The 17,566-nt window shown below is 42.0% G+C and overlaps 1 gene segment (V, D, J or C); it reads left to right on the top strand.

Annotated features, from left to right (window-relative positions):
• LOC308550065 (immunoglobulin lambda variable 1-40-like) overlaps positions 1-17,566 on the top strand; it is a 429,946-nt gene that overhangs the window by 252,065 nt on the left and 160,315 nt on the right.

Here is a 17,566-nt window from a genome sequence, read left to right as displayed (position 1 = left end):
CTCTTCTAAAGAAGTAACAACATAAGGACTAATATGCAGAGGTCATCAAATATATATGTACCAATTCTGATTCTAACAAAGAGTACACAGCAAAAGTGATGGAATGTTACTTGTGAGATTAGGTCATAAAAAGGCTGTGGCCTGTCTCAGTTGCTCTCTCTTGTTTTGTCTCAGGTCACTTGCTATTGGGGGAACAGGGGCTATACACTTTTCCTTAGGCAATCCTGGAAAGACTCTCAATGGTGAGGAACCATAGTTTGCCAAGAGCACTGAGATGAGCTTGAAAGTGGGTTATACCACCCCAGCCAAGCCTTCAGATGTGTGTAGCTCCTGCTGACAGTTAATCTGCAACTAAATGAGAGACACTGATCCAGAGGCACCCAGCTAAGTAATCACTTGATTACTGACTCACAGAAACTGTGAGATAATAAAAGTTTGCTCTTTTAAGAACTAAATGTTGGCCACCCGGCATGGCTCAGCAGTTAAGCATGATCTAAGATCCAGGAGATAGTGGCTGATTCCCGGTCAGGGCACATACCCGGGTTAAAGGCTCCATCCCCAGTCAAGGGCAATGACAACTCTCATCATTGATGTTTCAACTCTCTTTCTGCCTCTCCCTTCCTCTCTCTGAAATCAGTAAAGATACCTTAAAAAACTAAAAACTAAATGTTGGGGCTGTTACACAGAAATACATAATTAATAGAGTTTGACTAATTAATAATTACAAGGACAGCTCAGTTGTGGAGAGAAAGACCAAGGCACTGCAGGGGGCACAGGAAGCACCTCCACTGGGGACAAACTGAAGCCTCTGCTATGGTGCATCAAAGGAGACCATAATAAGGAAGGACTTTCTGGCTTCAAGATAGGTGTCCCCTTCAGCAAGTGACTGTTTGTGTCAGTGACTTTAGAGGGGAGGACATGTGCTCAATGAGCCATGGCCAGAGGATGACGTTTCTCTACCTTATTCAGCTTTGGAGAAAGAAAGGCATACCTGTATTTTATATAGAATAATGCTTTTAAGAAACAGTAGAGTCTGTAGCTTAGATTTGTTACAAAGGTATTAAAATGGGGAGGCACGGAGTACTGCCAATCGGGAAAGTTCACCCAAGGTCCATGTCCAGAGGATTTATTTGTTTGCTTGTTTTGTTTTGCTTTGTTTTGGGGGGTGCAGGGCTTGGTCATATAGACGTGGTCGACTACTCACACAGATGACTTTAGTCCCCACCAAATTGGCTGTAAAACATATAACACCCAGTTTTTGGTCATTTTCTTTTTTTAAATTCTCTAAAGTACATTATTAAAAGAATTCTGACTTAAACCAGCTGCTTATTCAATGTAAGGTCAAAATAAATCATTCTAATAGAGTCGGTTAGTCATAAAATAATTCCTTGTCATTCAAAACACTCAGGTAAGAAATTAAGGCCATGTAACACTAAAACTGACACTGGGGTGGGATTTCGACAACTAAAGAAAGAAGTACGTAGAGGAATGAGCAAAGAAGACACAAGCAATGAATGTGCAGGGGCCTGGGAAATAACAGTTGCAGTGTTAAAAGGATAAACCAATAGTTATGTCAAAAAACTGAGAGGAGACCACGCACCCTCAGCCCAAGAAGGCCACCAGGTGGGGCTATGGACCTTCTCAGAGGACTTGAGGGAACAGTGGTTCCGATTTAATGGAGCCTGAACAGTTGCTCACTGGCCTGTACAAAATCGTAGAGCAGCTGTTGCCTCCCGCAGGGTAGATACACACCATGCACCCCCCTGGCTTACCCCTCACAGTGCAGCTGCTCTCAGGGCTGAGGACCTGGGTAGTGGCAGAGAGTGGCAACAGGCTCAGGTTTGCATAAAGCAACCCTCAAACACACCCCTTCCTACAGCAAGCTCAGTAGAAGATAAAAAGTCAGCAGTGAGCCCAGCCCCAGCACAGAGGCTGGGAGTCTTCCAACGTCTGCACCATGGCCTGGACCCCTCTCCTCCTCCTTCTCCTCACTCTCTGCCCAGGTGAATACAGATGGTGTCCGATACCAGCCTTTGTTGGGATCCCCCTTTCGTTCCTTATCCCTGACACGTGTCTGTTTTTGGTTTTAGGGTCCAATTCTCAGGCTGTGGTGACTCAGGAGCCCTCAATGACCGTGTCCCCAGGAAGGACAGTCACTCTCACCTGTGGCTCCAGCACTGGAGCAGTCACCGATGGTCACTATCCATACTGGTTCCAGCAGAAGTCTGGCCAAGCCCCCAAGATGTTGATTTATAATACAAACAATAAACACTCCTGGACCCCCGCCCGGTTCTCAGGCTCCATCCAAGGGGGCAAAGCTGCCCTGACCCTCTCGGGGGCCCAGCCTGAGGACGAGGCTCTGTACCACTGCTGGCTGGTGTACAGTGGTGCTCAGCACAGTGAGACACCCAGCTGGGGAACCAGGACATAAACCTTCACTGGCTCTTGTGATAAGGGGATCGCATGATCAGACACATGAGCTCTCAACTAGTCTAAATGTGGACCTTCATTGAAAGGTAAAGTGATGGGTAGAAATTAATTCCTATAACATGCCTGATGCCTAAAGTGGAGGAAATACATGAATGATTTGGGAGGAACTGGCTCAGGAAAAGCAAAATCCAATATTTCATAATCCAGAAGCAATAGTAACAGCTGGATCAGATCTAAGGGCTGTGGTCAAACACATGTCCTCCAGAAAGGAACATCCTGCATGATGTACTTTTCAGGCTTTGTTTGTATATTACTAAAATTTATTTTATTGGGCTGCATTTAATGCAACACATGTGTATTGTATAAAATTTTTTAAAGCGTTAAAAATTACCAACTTCTTAAAAAAGGTTCTTTATGCCAAACCATAATAACCATAATCAATCAATATATTTTTGAATTTGAATGCATTCTTTCATTTTTATTCTCAATATACCCACAATTGTGATCAAACCTTGTGCTAATATTCCTGCATTTTATATACTGTTTTTACTGTATTCAATTAATATAAGTAATTTCCCACTTATTAAAAGTACACAAATATTTGAATGGCTGCTTAATATTATTTCAACCTCTGAACTGATGCAATATTATAGCATTTAGGTAATTCCAAAGGTTTACTAGTCAAATAAAGAAGTGATGTTATGTAATTAATCTTGTTATTAATAAAATCCTCAGATGAGGATTAAAATTATTTATATCTATATGTGTGTGTGTATGTATATATATATTCCTTAGAAGAAAATGTACAGATATGTCTATATTTACCTTGACTTTGACAATGATTTCTTAAATATGACACTAAAATCATAAGGAACAACAAAAAGAAAAAAAAAAAGATTAAATTGGACTTCATCAAAATTTTTAAAAAGTATGCACATCAAAGAACATCATAAAGATAGTGATAAGACAGTCACAAAATGGGAGAAAATATTTACAAACCATAAATCTAATATGGGTCTAGTATCCAGAATACATAAAAACTCTTACAACTCAAAAACAAAAGGACAAGCAACCCAGTCAAAGATGGTCAAAGGCCTTAAGACATTTCTCCAAACAAATTATACAGATGGACAACAAACACATGAAAAGATGATCACTATCTTTATTCATGAGGAAAATGCATATCAAAATCAAAATAAAATGCCACTTCATACAAGAATGGCTACAATTATTTCTTTTTTTAAAAAAAGGAAAGTAAAAGTATTGACAAGGAAGTGAAAAACTGAAATCTACCTACATTGCTGGCAAGAATTTAAAGTGGTATAGCTGCCTTGCCGACATGGCCTCAGTGGCTGAGCATCAACATATGTACCAGGACCTGGTTCCAGTTCGATTCCTGGTCAGGGCACATGCCCAGGTTGTGGGATCGATACCCAGTAGGGGGCGTGCAGGAGGCAGCCGATCAATGACTCTCATCATTGATCTTTCTATCTCTCTCTACCTCTCCCTTCCTCTCTCTGAAGTCAATAAAAACATATTTTTTAAAATAATAATAAAAATAAAGTGGTACAGTTGCTGTGGAAAACAGTTTAGCAGTTCCTCAAAACGTTAAACACAGAGGTACTAAAAGACCCAAGAATTACACTCCTAAATATATAATCAAAAGAACTGGAAACAAGTGTGGCAGGAGAGTAAGAAGCTAGGAAAATTCCTTGGCAAGTGGAAGGGGAAACTGAGAAAAGGAAATTTTAAAAAGACAAACTGGGCAGCTTGCAGCCAGCTTGTGAATCGCAAGGCCTTATCTTCCCCAATCAATGACACCTGAGAGCAAATGGTTACTACCTCTCCTCCCTAACCAGAGTACATAGATTATATCACCCTGGCCTGGGAAAATAGGGAGCAGAGACCCCAGCTAAACCCAAGGACAAATATCACTTCTGGGGTGCTAAGGCAGGAGGAGAGGAAGGGGGAAAGAAAAGGGGGAGTTTTATCTTACCCACTAAACAAAAAAGTCAGCAGCCTTAGGATTTGCCAAACAAGATGACCAAATGTATGTACAAACATTCTGAGATAAGCCGTAACAATGTAACAGGCCTCTTTGAAACCTAATTGGCTACCCAAGCTATCTGGCACTGAAAACTTTGAAACCTATAGGTAGAAGGGTATAAAACCCTTGAACCCCACCAGGCTGTACACTCAGACTAGCTGGGTCACCCGCTTGTGCTGTACACCAAGTGCATTTTTAATACATTTACTTGCTTTGCTTCAACACTGATGTATGTCACTTGTCTGAAATCTTTCTTATGAGATTGACAAGAGCTGAGGAGGGGACAGCCCTCCCCCTCCGACTCAGGGGGCTGTTTGCTAACACAGGTATTTGAAAATAAATTGTACACAGATATTTGTAAAAGCACTATTTACAATAGCCAAAAGATGAAATCAACTGTTAACCTAAAAATAAAAAGTTCTTTCAAACTGAGAGGCAATAAGCATTTATTTGACATCAATAAGAATAGCTATCCAGAAACACTAATTCAGGCAGAAGCCCAAATAGTGTTTCAATTAGGAGACAAAGGCAATGGGTATTTATATGAAAGGGAAGGGAAACAATTACATCAATAGAAAGAAGACATTTCTGTTGGTGTAGATAACATAGTCATATTGATTCTAAACAATGTTTTTAATTTTCAGTCCTGCAGCCATCAGTCCAGTAGTCAAAATAACTGCTTTCTTGTTATATTTGCAAACAGTTCTTTGAGACACAATGTTGCCTTAGGCCCAGTCCAAAGGTTATTTTGCCTGATTTTAACATTAAAAGATATGAGGCATAAGACATGTAAGGCAGTTCCTCTGGCATGGCAGCTCTGACTCCATTTTAAAGTGGCTCTGTTTATATTATTTTGACATAACCCAAATTTCCATCAAATGATGAATGGATAAACAAAATGTAGCATATCCATATGATCAAATGCTATTCAAACACAATAAAAAAAGAAAGAAATACAGATACATGGACCAATCTTGAAAACATTATGCTAAGTGAAAGATGCCAGATACAAAAGGTAACATACTGTATGATTCCATTTATATTAAAGATCTGTATTAGGCCAATTTATAGAGACAAAAACAGATTAGTGGTTAAGAGGGGCTGAGAGAAAGGGTGAATGGGATATGCCTGCCTAAAGGGTGTAAGGTTTCCTTTTCTGTGATGAAAATATTTTGGACCCAGATAGTGGTGATGATTTCACAATACGGGGAATGTAATAAATTCCACTGGACTGGACATTGTAATATTAAAATAATATATTAAATTTATGTACAGTTTACCATAATTTAAAAAATCATCCATGTTGTTGCAAAGACTGACTAATAGGTCATTGTATGTATATACCACATTTTCCTTACCCAGTCATCTGTTAATGGTAACATAATATAGTGGTAACATACTGTAATGGTAACATAACACATAGGTTGTTTCCATATCTTGCTTATTGTGAATAATACTCCAGTGAACATGGGAGTGCAGCTATCTCTTCAAAGGACTAATTTCATTTCCTTTGGGGATATACCCAGGTAGACCAAAAGCAGAGCTATCCTGTCTTTTAAAAGAAGCCTTCCAGAGTTGTACACTACAGTTTAGATTACATTTCGCTTACTAGGAATTTGTCACATAGGAAACAAACCCTGTGAGATTTTTAGAGACCCATTCTGTCACTGAGGTTCCTAGGGAGCTGTTAGTCTATGACATGACAAGACAAATTATTGCATCACACACTTCTCACCCTTAATAGAGAAGTACACACTTAGTTGGCCTCTGCAGCTCCTGGAAGCCCATATTCCACTGCTGGAAATACTGCTACACCAGAAGGCTCCTAGATTTAAGTCGGCCCAGAACAGACAAGTGCTCTGAAGCTATGATGCATGCAGCCTTGCCATTTGAGTCCAATGACCCAACTGACACACACACACAGTATTTGGCAAGCTCTGAGAGAAAATCACAATGTAGTCCTCAAGTTTTCTGGAGCAGTAGTAACTAAACACCATTAACAAAAAAAAAGGGAAAAAAAAGAAATTCTGAAATGCTACTAGGCCCTGGTAGAGACCAAGCACTTGACCATGGGACAGTCAACTACCTATGCAGCAAGGCATCCACATTACTGGGTGCATTCCTGAGGAACCTGAGCTAAGACAGCAGGAAAATCCAAGACATTAGCTCCTCTGCTCAACGTAGATGTCTAATATGTATGAATTGGAGTAAAAATAGAGGCAGTAGTTTATCCAGGCCTCCCCTTCCCCAAATTCCTCCATCTGCGTATGGAGTTATAGGCACTTAATCTGACCTACTGAGAGCACTAAATACTCCAGACCAGAGGGACGAGGGGTTGCAAACAGGAAAAGCCGTGCAACGGTGAATCTGTCCATTGGTGATATTCTCACTATGGTAACTAGAGGGGGCTGTGGGCCAGTGCCTGGGAGAGCAAGCTGGGCTGTGAAACGGTCCTATGTGGCTGGGTCTAGTATACACATGGTCACTGATGCGGAACAGCTCAGGAGCTGGAACATGACCAGGCTGCTGAGGTCCCCTGGGAGGGGAGCTCATTTGCATGGCAGCCCCGCCCCCCCAGGTGGCAGGAGCTATAATGAGAGGGCTGCAGGCTGACTCTGTGCTGAGGGGTCTTGAGAAGCACAGCACTGGGGCGCCTACACCATGGCCTGGGCTTCTCTCCTGCTCACACTGCTGGCTCACTGCATAGGTTGGGGAGGCGCTCTGGGCTGGAGGGCGGGGAGGAGTGAGAGAGGCCACACTGCACCTTCATGACCCCTGTCCTCCTTCCTCACCTTTGGTCTCTCATCTGTTTTCAGGGGCCACTTCCCAGGCTGCGGTGACTCAGGAAGCCTCACTGTCCACAACTCCTGGGGGGACGGTCACACTCACCTGCGGCTCCAGTGCCGGGGCCATCACCACTACTAACTATGCCAGCTGGGTCCAACAGAAGCCCAACCAGTTACTCCAGGGTTTAATAGGTGGTACCAGCAACCGGTTACCAGGGGTTCCCGGCCGATTCTCTGGCTCCCTGCTTGGAAACAAGGCCGTCCTCACCATCACGGGGGCCCAGCCCGAGGACGAGGCTGAGTACTACTGTGCTCTGTGGTTCAGCAACCATTTCCACAGTGACAGATGCAGGTGGCGAAGGGAGACAAAATCCCCCGGGCTCAGTGCAGCCTCTGCCCCCGACTATTTTGTTTCTGTGTATTGAAAGCTGAACCAAAGGCCTAGGAAATGTGTCTGCCATGTGAGAGGGATGTAAATCCTTAAGGGCCAGCGGGCAGATTGTTGTTAACACTAAAGACAGCCCCCAATGACCCCACCTCCTGGTGTTCATGCCCTTGTGTGATCCCCTCTCTGAGTTTGGGCTGTACTGAGTGAAATGGTGGTGAGTTTGAGGATCTCAGGGTGATGGGGGGGGCAAGGGGGAGGCAAAAAGTAGTTATGAGATGGCAGTAACACAGACAGAGCTTTATTTGGGCGGCACTTGGAAAGGTCATATAAGAGAGGAAGTCCCTCACAGCTGTAAACCTTTGGAAACTGGTGGAGGGCCAACACCCAGAAGAGGGCAAAGAACTCCCAGGTAGGAAGGGAATCAGTGAAGGGCTTATGTGTTTGCTCAATGCCCTTCAGCAGCACAGCCAGGAGCCTCTGGGCTAGACAGCTACAAAGGGCAGCAGTAGTTTGGGGTCCATCAGAGCCCAAGGATTTTCTCATCTATGGCTAGCAGATGTTGAGTGCAGTTTCATGGAGTATGTAAAACAGACAGGCTCTAAGTGGCTAAAAATATGTTTATTTGGCATATATTTAAAGTAACTGGCTGTGTAAAAATTTGATTTTAGTTGTAGGCGGGCTTAAACTAATGGCTGTAGACTGCTGTAAAGAAGTAGACAACATAGGGGCCAAGATATGGAAACATCTGTAACTCGTTATATAACAACTAGCTTCCAACAAATGGGACACAGAAGAGATGGGATGCCACCTCTGATACTACGTTATAAAAGACAGTGGCCTGCCTTAGTCATTCTCTGTTACTTTCTCTTGGATTGCTTGTCCTGAAGGGAGCAAGATACCCTGCCTAACATAATCCCATAGAGAAGCCCGTCTGGTGAGAAACGAAGACCTACCAATAGCCATGTGAGAAAGCAGATCCTGCTGCTCCAGTCAAGCCCCTGACGTGGCCCCTTACTGACAGCTCACCTATAACTAAACACTAAGCACTTTAGCAAGCTCTCAGTCTTTTGCTTCCGGTCCCAGTGCTCAACCCATAACATCATCATGTTGCTGGTGGAAGTGGGGTTCTTGTGGTATCTCGAGAAAAAGCATTTTCAGGGATCCACAAGGGAAGATGAGGTTGGGTGGTAATATTTATTCGTGATGCAAAAAGCAAAAGGATGCCCCTCGCATGTCCCACCTCTGTCTGTCCTGCCATGGAAAATCAGGGCCAGAAACAGAGTCAGTGTCCAGAGATCCTGTGCCATATTAAAGCTTAGTCCCAGTCCATTATCCAGCTAGTTTAGCTTGTATTCCGGGTTGTAACTCATTGCTTTGCTGCTGTAGTCAGGCTCCCGTTTGTAGTCTGCATTTGTAGGTCAGGCAGCCATCGGCCACAAGGCTACTATGGACAGAATAGGTGAATGCACGGGGCGAGCATGGGTCACAAGCAAGAGAGAGAGAGAAAGAGAAAGAGAGAAAGAGAGAGCTCTTTGTCTCCTGGGATTATAACCAGGAGCTTTTTCAAAATAAACAATCAACTTCTCAAGTTTTCATGGGCTTCCGAGGAGATCCACCCCCTGTCAAACGACCCCTTTCCCGGGTTAGACTGACAGGCCTCTATGGTCGAGCACTGCCCCTGTGCCACTGTGACTTCTACGGCACATGTCCTTGTACCCCCGCTCCCCCGCCAATCTAGGGTGGGGGAGGAGAGAGGTGTGTGAAGCTGTGGATTCCTGGCGAAGCAAACGGGACTCTGCTCCCCAGCTGACCATGCCCATCGATGTCTGACCTCCCTTGCTCTCTTCCTTCTTATCAATCACTAGCTACAGTAACACTCACTCCATAGATATCATTTATTATTTTAGGTGCGGGTTGATATGAATATGCTTTTAATTCTTCCTGTCTTTCCTCCCTTCCTCCTTCCCTGTGCCTGCTCCTTTCCACCTTACTTCCTTTTCACTTTTTACCCTCGTTTCTGTAGGTCATAAATCTATAAATTAATTCCTTATTCTTAATTCCCTTCGTTTATTGATCTAGTTCAACGAGTATGTATTCAATACCCACTGTGTGTTAGGACATGTTCTAGGTGCTGAGGATACAAACGACCTCATGGAGAGTGCACGCTATGGGGGGGACGCAGGTCAGGAAGATAAATCGTGTAGGACGTTCGAAGGTGGTTAAGTGCTGTGAGTAAAAGCAAAGCAAAGAATGGAAATGAGGAATGACCCGGGGATACAATTTCTAATAATCTGGTCAATAAGCCACACTAAGATGATTCTCTGGCAAAAATTTGAGGGGAGGGGCAAACAGTGCCTCTTTTGGTGCAACAAATGCTCTCAATACTCTGTTACCATTATTATTCTGATTTAAATCTCTGAGTACATTACACTTATTTTAAATCTCTATGTCTATTTCATTAATTCTGATTCGTGTTGTTAAAATGTTGAGTTGATGCCTCTTTTTATAGTGTATTTCTATGGGCAGTCATCTATTCAGATTAGAAAGGTACAAAGAGAAGGCACTAAAGCCCAAAACCTAGCCTGTGTCACTGCTGTTGATCTTAAGCAGGAAGGAGTGATCTGCTCAGGAACAGAGCCCAGGTTTTTGGTGTGTTTTTGTTTTTTTTTTAAAAAATGTCTTTATTGATTTCAGAGAGAGGAAGTGAGAGGGAGAGAGATAGAAACATCAATGACGAGAGTCATTGATTGGCTGCCTCCTGCACGCCCCCTACTGGGGATGGAGCCCATAACCCAACCCAGAGCCCAGGTTTTATAGTGCAGTAAAGTCCACCCTCTTCTGACCCATCTAAATGACTATAGGCCTCACCCCATCTCCCTTTATCTCCTCCTGAGATTGATTTTTACAACTAGTTTATGTGTTTTTTTCTTGTAAATGTAGGGCCTAGAGGAGGATGGGGAATGAAGGAAGAAATTCTCAAACACTGCCTGCTGTGCTGTTGATCTCTGCTGCCCTATTGTTAGGCTGCAAATTCAGTTTGGCCTGAGCTGGAGATGGACCGTCATGCAAAGGACGGACAGCTGTGAAAGGGCCGCCAATGCCCCTGGAGTGGAGAGATCAATGGTGTGGGGCCACAGAGGAAGGACATGGGCACCAATGACTTGTTCATAATCAGGAATGAATGGCTCCTTTTTCTTGACTGCTAGTCTGTGCTCTCCCAAACTTTCCTTTGAAGTGAAATAACACGGAAAAGGGCAAGCGTAGTATAACAAAAGTAATAAATGGCCAATGTAAGAATTGTTTAATAATCTCATTGCTTAGCGGTAACCATTGCACATATTTTGACAACATGTACCATTCCAGGTTTTTGTGTTTCCTTGTTTCTCTATGAGATGTTAATTAGGCTGGGGCAGGGGGAAGGGTTAGGGAGGAACTAAGAAAGGGAGAACAGTCAAACCGCAATTTATCTTATAATCCAGTTTTCCATTTAGTAATGCAGCCAACATCTCTGCATGCTTTCAAGTATTCTTCACCCATTTAAATCATGACTTATGCAGAGCCCTGTGGGAATTTTATGTGCTTTCTCTATTATAAACTTCATTATTGAACTTTCAAACTAGTTCTATTCATATAACAATAATAATTTCCTTTGTAAAAACTCCTGAATTGCTTGCTTAAAACAGTATGCTAAATTTTGTGCAGATCTCAGTCTCTTACCACAAAGCTATGGGCAGACGTTCAATGCAAATAATAATAAATTTTAATAATTAGCACCTTCTAGATTTCTCAAGTCACAAAGTAAGTCCTTTCTGCTTTGTACTTAAAGTTGAAATCCCTTCTAGGATCCTTTCTAGGGTCTAGAATGCCATTTTTACTGACATGGCCAGCTGACCCGCTAACTGTGGAATAGCTTAGATGTCTGCTAAAACATCAGAAAGGCCTATAATTCCCAATCTAGGATCTCTCTCTCTCTGTCTCTCTGTCTCTCTCTCTCTCACACACTCTCTCTCACACACACACATACACACACAGTAAAAGTTACCAAGGCAAAGAACTTACACAAATCCTCATCGTAAGCTTGGTGTCTCTCCCGATGAGCAACTCAAGGGTCCTTGGTCCAATGAGCAGCTCCAGGAGACACTGGTGTCCTAAATCAGGACAATGTCTTTGTTTGTGCTTCTTAGCTTTTAAAAGCTCCAGGTTTCCCTTCCCTGCCTGGGTCCCCCAAGCCTAACCTCCGTGCAGGACTGGCACAGTTTTCGATTGTGTGTCTGTATTTTCTATTTGAAATGCTCTAAAGTAAATTATTTAAAATAATTATCATTTTAAACCAGCAGTTTATTCAACTTGAGATTCAAAGTAAATAACCCCAAGTCAGATGATCATGGATACAATTTCTTCAGTCATTCAAAATACTCACTTTAACAAATAAGACCAAGTAACGCTGAAATTGAAATGCAGACAATGCAGTAGATTTCAACAATAATGACAGAAAGAAGTACAAACAGCAATGAGCAAAAAAAAAAAAAAGACAAGCAGTGAATGTGGGTGGTCCAGGAAACACAGTGGAAATGTAAAAACAAAAGTTTAAGCAATAGCAATTTGTTAAATGAATAAGGGCATCCCACTTTATTGGCCCAAGGAAGTCCTAAGGGGGTGCTGTGGATCTTCTCAGAAACCTGCAGGTAGTTCAGATTTAAGCGGTTCAAGTTAATGGACTGGACACTGAGAGGTTACAGCAGTTGTTTCCTCCCACAGAGCAAACCCTGAGTTCACAGCCACCCCGGGCCTCCCCTGGACAACGAGGCTGCTCCCTGGACCAAGGACTCTGAATTGCTGGGGGGAGAGGTGGGTAAGGGCTTAGACTTGCATAACGTATCACACAAACACCCAACCTTTACCAAAAGCAGTAAAGCAGCTTAAAAGAGTCATCAGAGGCTCTGACACTAACTGTGGAGCCAGTAAGTGGGTCCCTGGAATATCCCCACCATGGCCTAAGATTCTTCCCTTCCTCACTCACGGCCCAGGTTCATGAAAGTTTTAGACAGTAGTCTTTAGAGTGATGCCTCTGTCTTCCTTCTTCATTCCTGAGTGTTGGTGTTTTTTGTTTCAGGGGTCTCTTCTAAGGCTATAGTTACTCAGGACTCCTCAGTGACCAAGAGGGATAGTCACTCTCACCGGCAACTCCAGCACTGGAGTAGTCACCAGCAATGATCCACAATGGAGCCAGAAGAAGCCTGACCAAGTTTCAAGGACATTGATTTATCACTCAAAAGCAGGCACTCATGAACCCAGCTCACTTCTCTGGGTCCCTCCTGGGGGCAAAGCTGCCCTCGCCTTCTCAGGGGCCCAGCCCAGGGACCAGGCTGAGTACCACTGCTGGCATATCACAGTGAGAGACCCTGATGAGGAATGAAGGCATGAACCTGCCTGGGTCTACATGTGATCACCTGAATTGGGTACCAAATGGACAGACATTTTAGTTCTCAAAGCAACCTAAATGTTAGCTACTCAGAGAGAAAAGAAGTTCAGGGAAGGAGGATAAAATGATTGACTATTTGGGGAGAAGATAGATCTAAAAACACAGAACCCAAATATCTTGTCAATCCCATGGGGGACAATAGAAGTGTTACAGGCACCCAAAATACCAGAAAACGTGTTATCAGACAGAGTCCCGAATTGGAAGGAGAGGGCTGGCCCCTTCTCGGTTCTTGTCAGTCTCGCAGGAAAGATTTCAGATGAGTGACTCTGGGCAGCAGTGCTGTAGTAAAGCGAATTTATTACAAAAGCAGAGCAAGCAAATCTATCAAAATAGATCTGGCTTAAAGCACAGACGGGCTCTCAAATATAATTTGAGGAGCGCTGCCTGGTAGAGGTTTAGCATTTTATACCCTTCTGCTACAGGTTTTAAACTTCCTCTGTCAGATATCTTGGTACAGGCTAGATCTCAAGGTCTCCCTTTCACTTTTTTATGGCTTTCCCAGAATTTATGAGAAGCATTTGGTGATTTTATCTTGACAAGCCTGAGACTGCTGGCTTCTCTGTTTAAGGAGTGAGATTAAAACTTGCCCTTCTCTCCCCCTTTCCCAAAACAGCTGACTTCTTTTTTAGTGGGTGAGACAAACTCCCCCTTCTCTCCTGTACCCTTTGGTTAGAGAGGAGAAGCATTAACCATTTGCTCTCAAGAGTCCTTGACTGGGAAAGATAAGATCTTGCTGCACACTGGCTGCAGGCTGCCCAGACTTTTGGCCCTTGTTTAACTTTCTTGTCTCACTTTCCCTGTTCCTCCTGCCCTGGAATTTTCACAGCTTCTTGCTATCCTGTTACAGATGCTGCACTAGATGAAAAGTTCATGATCAAATAGTATTTCCCCTCAAAAAAAGCATCTCTCAAAGATGTATTTGCTGACTGCTAGTAGCAAAGAAAACAAGCTTCTCATTTTATATAAGTAAGGATTTCAGAACAGTGCAAGTTCACTGCATAAAATCTGGAAGTGTTTTTTTTTTTAAGTTTTTTTTTTTCCTAATCTGTAAAAGACCAAAATAGTTAAAAAGTTGGATTACTATAAAAGTTACTATTTTAGTCTTTTTTCCTCCATATATTTTCTCCAGATCACAATGTATACACAAAGTTGTATCTTGCTAGCTTTATTTCATATTACTGTACCAAAAAAGGTAAACAAAAAATGTAATATAAATCAGTTTAAAAAAAAAAAAAGATAAATTATCTGGAAGGCTAAAAAAAATTCTGAGTTATACTTTTTGATGTTTGAACAATGTGAATATATTACATATTCAAAGTTTTTAAGTGTATGTACTTAATTCTAAAAGAATCTCACCTGAAACTGGTCAGTGCCATGGCAAACTAGAGAGTGGGGAGGTAACACCATGATCATTAATTAACTACATTTTATCTCAATTCTTTGTGGAATGTCATAAAACTTCTAATGTTCCATTCTCCCGATGATAGCCTCCCAGATGGTCCCCAGTGATTCCCTGCCCCCCAGTATTCCTGTGGTCCACTTCTATATTATATCAAGGTTGGTCTCTGTGACCAACAGTATACAACAGAGGTGATGGTATTGTATCTCTGAGGCTGGGTTGCAGCTTTTTCCTTGCTCTCTCTGGGATCGCTCACTCTGCAAAAAGCCAGATGACATGTCATGAGGAGCATGTGACAAGGAACTGAGGCCTCCTTCCAAGAGCCAATCAAGTTTAGAAGTTGATTGTCTTTGTCCACTCAAGCTGCTCTTATGCAATATTACAGGTTGGGTAGCTTATAAACAACAGAAATGGATTGCTCACAGTTCAGGAGGCTGGAAGTCCAAGGTCAGAGTGCCAGCATAACCAGGTGAAGGCCCTCTTCCAGGTCACAGACTTCTCATTGTACCCTCACATGGAAAAGGGGCAAGGGAGCTCTGTGAGATCTCTTTTATGAGAGCAGTAATCCCACCCATAAGGTTCCACCATCATGACCTAATCACCTCCCAAAGTCCCCACCTACTAATATCACACTTGGGGGTTAGGATTTCAACATGAATTTTGGGGGGACACAAACATTCAGACCATAGCACTAATCCTCCAGTCTGTCAAGCCTTTAGATGATTGTAGCTCCAGCCAACATCTTAATTGCAACCTCATGAAAGCAGGGAAACCAGAAACACTGAGCTAAGCCAATTCCAAATTCCTGACTCTTGAAAATCACAAGATAAATAAATGTTTGTTGTTTTAAACTGATGAGTTTGAGGTAATGTTTTATACAGCAATAGATAACTAATACAGATTATTGTACCTGGAAAGAAAATGCTGCTATAACAAATACTGTATCTAAAATATGGAAGTGGTTTTGGAACTGGGCAGTGCACAAAAACTGGAAGGACTTTGAGGAGCGTTAGTACAAGCCTTAGTGAAAACAAACCAAAAAACTGAACTTCGAGACAGTTCTAGTATGGCTTAAAAGGAAGTAAGGAGCATGTTATTAGAATATTGAGAAAGGAGTTATATAGTGGCAAAAAATGGAGTAAAAGCATCACCTATAGTGATATGAAAACTAGAATATGTACCTAATTAACAGAAAGTAGAAAATGAACCTAATTAATTGAGTCACTTTAAAGGGTGAAACGAAATTACCTTCCCCTTAATATGTGGGCTGAACTTAGTGTTTCCCTTCTAATGAACAGAATATTGTAGAAATGACAGAGTAAAACTTCTGAGACTAGGTCGTAAAGGCATTGCAGACTCCTTGCTCACTCTCTCGGATCATTTGCTCTAGAAGGCAGCTGGTCATGTCTTGCGAACACTTGGGCAGCCCACTGGAGAGGCTCACGTGGAGGAACTGAGGCAGCCAGAAAGGAACCAGGGTTTCCTCTCATTAGCTATGTGAGTGAGCCATCTTAGAAGCAAATCCTCCAGCACTAGTCAAGCCTTCAGGTGACTACAACCCCGTGAACCCTGAAGCAGAATAACCCAGCTAAGGTGCTCCTGAGTTCCCAGCTCTCAGAAATAGTGTGAGGTAATAAATGGTTTTTTAAAGCTGTTAGTTCTCTGGTAATTGTTATACATCAATAGATGACAAATAAACTCCCAACTTTGAGCTCTGTCTTTAATCCAGTGGCTCTTCCTGTTTAGTCCAGTTTTAGCAAGATTCCTGTTGGGTCAGTTTAAGGAAAATCACCACCTTTGATATCTGATCAAATTCCTATCCCCTATCCTTCAGCAATAATCCTGTTAAGATGGTTTAGCCAGAATCTACCTTACCCCTGATGTTTCCTCTTAGTAATTTCCTATTCACTGACACCCATCCTGTTCCTTAGCAATAAATCCCCACTTTGCCCTTGATGAAGTCAGAGTTAAGCTCAATCTCTTTCCTGTATTACAAAACCCCATTGTAGTAGTCCCCCCTTGAATAAAGTTTTCTTTACCATCTTTAACAGTGTCAAGAATCATTTTTCTTTAACATTTCCAAATTTTGTTACTGGGAATTATCCTCAAATGAATATTTTTGTACCTTTACCTTTTATACTATATTCATTTTGAGGGATAGATTTTTAGATTAAAACATTTCATACTTTTAAGATAAAAACAAAAATGTGTATGCAAATAATAAACACACACCCTCAAAACTCCAAGGAAAACTTAATTCTCAGTAAAACTACACATTAAGTTTAAAACAGCCAGTCCACAAATTTTTAAATCTTGGAATTAACTTACCAAAAAAAGTAAGAATTAAAACTTTAATAAAAATGAAAATACGCATCAAAATATTTGGGATTCAGACAAAGCTATAAACAAAGCCAGGAAGTCCTAAATGCTTTAATGCAGAAAAAAATACCTTTTAAAATAAAAGGCCATTAAAAAGAACAATCCTTAAAAAGTAGGTGTATAATAGCCCTGGCTGGGTAGCTCAGTTGGTTAGAGCATCATCCCAATATGCCAAGGTTGCAAGTTTGATCTCCGGTCAGGGTACATACAAGAACCAACCAGGGGATGCTTGAGTAAGCAGAACAACAAATCGATGGGTTTTTTCTCTCCTTTTCTCCCTTCCTCCCTCCCTCCCTCTCTCTCTCTCAAATCAATAAATAATTTTTTTTTAAAGGGAGGGAAAAGTAGGTATATAATGAGGCAAAAATAGAGAACAAAAACAAAATTACTTAGGATAATAAATCAAGAGTTTCTTCGTGGAAAAAGTAAATCAGAAACTGATAACAAACTGTGGCAAATATAATGGGAGGAGGGGATGCATTTCAATATTAGAAATGAGGAAGGGAAGGAATATTCTGAGAAGAGGATAATATTCAACCCCCAGAAGAACTATTTTTGTTTCAAGAAAGGCAGGTTTCTAATAGAAAAGTTGTGAATCCAGCCAAGCAAAACCTTAGGTCAGTAATGAAAAAGTAAATGATTATCTCAATAGATG

This window comes from Miniopterus schreibersii, assembly GCF_964146895.1.
Source record: "Miniopterus schreibersii genome assembly, chromosome: 20".
NCBI classification, from domain to species: Eukaryota; Metazoa; Chordata; class Mammalia; order Chiroptera; family Miniopteridae; genus Miniopterus; species Miniopterus schreibersii.
Note: the sequence above shows the minus strand (reverse complement) of the source record. Positions and strands in the feature narration are given on the sequence as shown.